A 5314-nucleotide genomic window follows, 5' to 3' on the forward strand; every position below is an offset into this window, starting at 1 on the left:
CGGACAAAATTTCGCATTATTTGTATTTAATTCCTGCCGCGGTACTTTTTTGGCAAAAAAGTCAGTTATACTTTTATTAACACGTTTACTCATTTTACGAAACAGTATATTATATTGTAAGATTAGAAATACAAAACCTAATCACGTTTATATAATATCTTATATCGCACATGCACACAAATACGTAGATAACTCAAAGAACCGACACTGAGAATAAATATCGGACAACTGATGTTATTAATTTATCAATATTATTAGACTTAATATAAACTAATAATAACTTAGATGGCCACGTGGTCGGTTTTCGTATTACAAATTTACATCAATATCTAATTGCCTATCATAAAAGATAAGAACCTGAATAATGTAAATTATTTCTAAATATAATAAAAATAAAAATAGTTTACATCAAGATTCAAATAATATTCTTATTTTAACCAAGATAAATATTTCTGAATTTATACATAAATTATTATGGACTTTCATAATAATATTTTAAACCATTTGTTCTGATAAATCGTCTGCATTATGAAGACTGCAATATTATGATTTTTATGTTATAAATTTAATATAAATAGATCACTTTTCAATAGTTATTAAATAAAAAATACGGTCCAAGGGGGGTGTCCAGACACCCAAAACACCCCCCCTGGTTGCGCCACTGATTGTGACACAAACTTTGTGGGAGCAGCCCGACAGATGAATACGTTAACACAGTACACAAGATATATTGCAATCCATAACACTTTACGTACGAAAGTTTAACTCATTAATGACGCCCCATTTTATAGGTATCTGGTAAGCAGCTATTAAGAGTACCAAATACAGGAGCACAGGTATTTTCAGCACCAATACTAGAAGACATGATGACTTTCCTATACTACATTAAAGGAATTTTAAATGTAATATCTATGTTGAGAAATTGTGGTAACCTAGAGTCTTTAAATCGGGATATTTTTTAATAAGACAACTTATTATAAATTTACCAGTTACAGACCTGAAAAATGTCTCTATGAACCGATTGAATAGGTGACAGTTGATACACAGCAATATTTTTGGACACAGTGATAACAAGAATATTTTATTACATTGCAGAAATGTTAAAAATTGTTCTAAAACAAATCACCATTAGACATTGGAGACGTGGTAATGGTTAACTCACTATCTCTGTCACTAATGTCATGGCAATTTGGAAGAATCATAGATGTTTTTTTTTAATAATATAATTTTTTGAGAACGTTTTCATACTTTAAAGGAATTTTTATGGGGAAATTTTAGAACATTTTAGAAATTTTATAAAGTATCTAGGGAATTTAAGTTCTAGCTTAATGATTATATTTTAAGTATTAGCGATTGAAAATCGGATAATAGGGTTGCAGATAAAATATGATTAATCATTGTTTCATTGATAAGAAAAATATCTAAAATCAGTTTTGTAAAATACTTGTATGAATTTCTTATGTTAATAAAGTAAAAAATTATGATTACGATATTATTTAGAAAGTTCACCACACGAGGTTCAATTAAAAATATAGTAGAGTTGAATACATTAGCTGATAACAAACTCATACCATACATTACACTGAATTATTTGAAGTCTAATATATCAAAATAACGGTAACAAATTTAACCGGTTTTATAAATAAAAAATATTGTATTTATTGTAGAAGAAATAAATAAAAAGATAGAGTTAATGAAGTATAATACTTCACAATCGCCACTTAGCTCTATATATGAAAACATTAGTATGAACATAGTTTTTGCGAAAAATATTTTACTGATTTACTTTTATTTATATGAACAATATATTGTATTGCACTAGTATACTCGAATACAGGATCGACAAAAAAAGAATGCGATCTATAAAATTGTATAGGTCCCAATTTGGATTAATCTCATAAAAATGAAATTTCTACTAATAGATATAAAACTTTGTGAAGAATTCAAGTTTTTATTGTTTTTTATGTGACGAATAACCGAGAAAAGCTTAATAAAATATATATATATATATATAAAGCACAAAACTCCGAAGAAATTAAAAATTTTTTTTTATAAGTCTGTTTTAGTAAACATTTTTAGGAATAATAAAAAGAAAACTTAATAGAATTATACATTTTTTGATGCTTAAGACAATGATAGTGTTGTGTTAAATCTAATTCATACGTAAACAGTGTATGACACTTTGTTACTCAGTTATTCAACCAGTTATAAAAAAAAAAGTTATAAATATTTTACAAATTTTGATTGATTACTCAGTCTGGAAGTTAAAAAACACAACTAAATTTTATAGATTTTTCCCCACCCTAAAAATTATTTTTGTGTTAAAATACATAAAATTGTCTATAGTTTTGGGGGCTATAGTATAAGAATCATTGGCGCAACGAGAAAATAATTTGACGTGAGGAGTATTAATTTTCTTGCTAACCAAGAAAATTAAGTAAATTTTTTTATTCTGCATTACTATTTAATAAAATTCGAATAAGCAAATGAAATATTATCACGACTATCGCTAATATATCGTTACAATCCTCTAACCCTCCTGATTGTGCTACTGATAAGGATAAATGTATTGGAGAGTTGAATAATCTTTTATTACCACAAATCTTCCAGCAAATTGTTTTGATAACGTATTAGGAATACTTAATTAATCTTCAAACATTTTAATATGCATTAAATTTTCCGATTGCCCAAAAATCTTTAGTTAATTATGTAGAAATCATTTTCTTTAGATAATTAACAAAAGTATTATTACTCAGACTAAGTTTTTTTTGAGCAAAATGAGTGGTATAAAATGACTCTAATAAAAAAAAATATATTTAAATATAAGTAAATGTGTAGCTTAATTATAAACAAAGTTTGTTGTTATTAGTAGGTAAACTTTAAGCTAAAGGGTCAAATTATTACTATTAGCCTGGTTTTAGAAGCTGTATTGATTTTATAGTGTCGGAATGTCCTTGTTGTACAGCCGTACCAACCAACTACGTGTACAGCTGTTACTGTCTACAGCAGCTGCTGTGTACTGTGTAGGGACGGACATTAACAATAAAGTTTCGTCTGTCGATAGTAAATGACTTTAGTGTCTCATCAGAGTAGAGCTTGAAAATATTATCATTTATATAGAATATTTCAATGAAATTTAGAACGTTAACAATATAATTACGTTACACGTTTTAAATAATTAAAACGTTATGTATTTATGTTATACGCTATTTAAACAATACTAATTTGTTATGTTTTACGTTTTTCGACATACAAAGGCTATTGATTTTTTATATTTCACGTTTTGCGATATTTAAATGTTTTTGATAATTTTTTTACCTTATTAGGAATTAATCATTACTATGAATTGTTTCCATGTGAGATTTTCTCTCGCGCTATTTTTATGTGGTGAAACACTCACTTGCTATTGTTAAGTTATAATGAATCATCAACATGTTGTCGTCTCTGTTTAGTTTTGTTTTATTTATTAACATATGTATTGCTTGTCTTTGTTATATATATATTTTTTATCGTTCATGTTTATGTTTCATTTTACGGTTCCATTTATTTGGTAGTCATAACGTTATAATGTTACGTTTTCAAGCTTCCCAGATTACATAAATTTTTTAATATTTCAATGATTTATGTGTATCGTTCCAATAAATAATTGCATTAAAGTATTGGTTAAAACCCGAAGTAGTATATGAAATAATTAAGAATATAAAACATGTAGAGTTGTAAATTGATAATACTTTTATTCTTCCTGGTTTTGATTAAAAGCACTTAATAAAGCAAGCAAAAAATAAAAATGACCGAGGACGATAATTTGAAGTGTTTTCTTCAAGTAAACATATTTAATACATTATGACACTAGTATAGTAGGCATTGTTTAATTTCAAAGAGTCCTTTATAAATGTTTGTTTAATACATTTTATATGATTTCCATTTATGTTAACTTTAAGTGTGTCAAAATTAGCTTTTAAGCATAGTTGAAATATTTCTTTTAAAATAAATTATTATAGTAATCAGTAGCGTAGCCAGGATTTTTGCTTGGAGAGTAGACTAAAGAATTTATTTATTTTTAATACATATTCTTAATGGCACTAAAATCATATACTGTTAATGGTAATGATTGGCCACTCTAGGCATCCCATTAGCTACGCCGCTAAAATGTACGTCATTTAGTGTTCAATGTTTTGAAAACCATAGACGTGTCTTAAAAAAATTGTCCATGAAGATTATAGATGTAAACTCAACTTCATAAGTCCAGATAATAGACTTGCAAGGAAGTCTTCCTCTCCCGCCACAATTTATTCATGGGGTTACAGTCTACAGCCTTCATGCAAATATTTTATATATCTATATAATTTAATATTTCGAGTAAGAATGACACAATTAAAAAGGGTGTAAGGGTAAATCGTTAAAATTATTGTATAAATTGTCACTTGTTTTACTCTGATATAATTGCGTAATAATCTAATTCAAATAAAATAATTGACAAGTATTTATTTCAATCAAGTATTCATTTTGAAGTATGCTAACTAAACATCTTACTCGTTTTCCTTTTTATTTCTTTTACAACTTTGTTAATTTTTTTAATTAATTACTAAACAAATTTTAAACAATCACGTTCACTTAAATCAATATCTTTTTTTTTGTTGCTGAAATATTTAATTCCGCGTTTCAGTAAAACTTTAAACTTTTGAAGTCTAAAATAGAGTCCCAATAGAAACATAACTATATTTATTAATTTTATAAATTAATATTTGATTTATATTTGTTTAAAAACCTGAAATATAGAATTTTTATTGTATAAAATAACTGTGAATATTCTTTTAATTTCTTAAAAAATAACACAATTATGTAAAAAAAACCAATAAACATTAATACATGCTTTAATATTTTGCATTATTTCAAATTGTAGGTAAATAAATAATCATGAATTATGTTATACAATTTACAGTATGGTTATGATCTGGAAACTGTAAGTATCGCTTCAAAAATGATCTCTGCAATGAGTTCGAAACTTCAACAATCAACTAAATACATGGACATGTTTGAAAATATTTGAAATAATTTTGTAATCCATGAAAACTTTAACATAGCTAAACAATTAGTTATAATAAATTATTATTTTCTTATTATGAATATAAAGTAATGAAACCTGAACTCTACCATTTGAAAGGTGTCTTATAAAGAAACAATAAAACTGAAAAACCTTAACTTTTTTAAAATAGCTAACTTATTTAGCTTAATATAAATACTATTAAAAGTCAATAATCTTGTATTTGAGTTATATATTCAACAATAAAAAAATTCTATTTTAGTAAATAAT

The sequence above is a fragment of the Daktulosphaira vitifoliae genome, unplaced genomic scaffold, assembly GCF_025091365.1.
Source record: "Daktulosphaira vitifoliae isolate Bord-2020 unplaced genomic scaffold, ASM2509136v1 Scaffold_3, whole genome shotgun sequence".
Taxonomy (NCBI): domain Eukaryota; kingdom Metazoa; phylum Arthropoda; class Insecta; order Hemiptera; family Phylloxeridae; genus Daktulosphaira; species Daktulosphaira vitifoliae.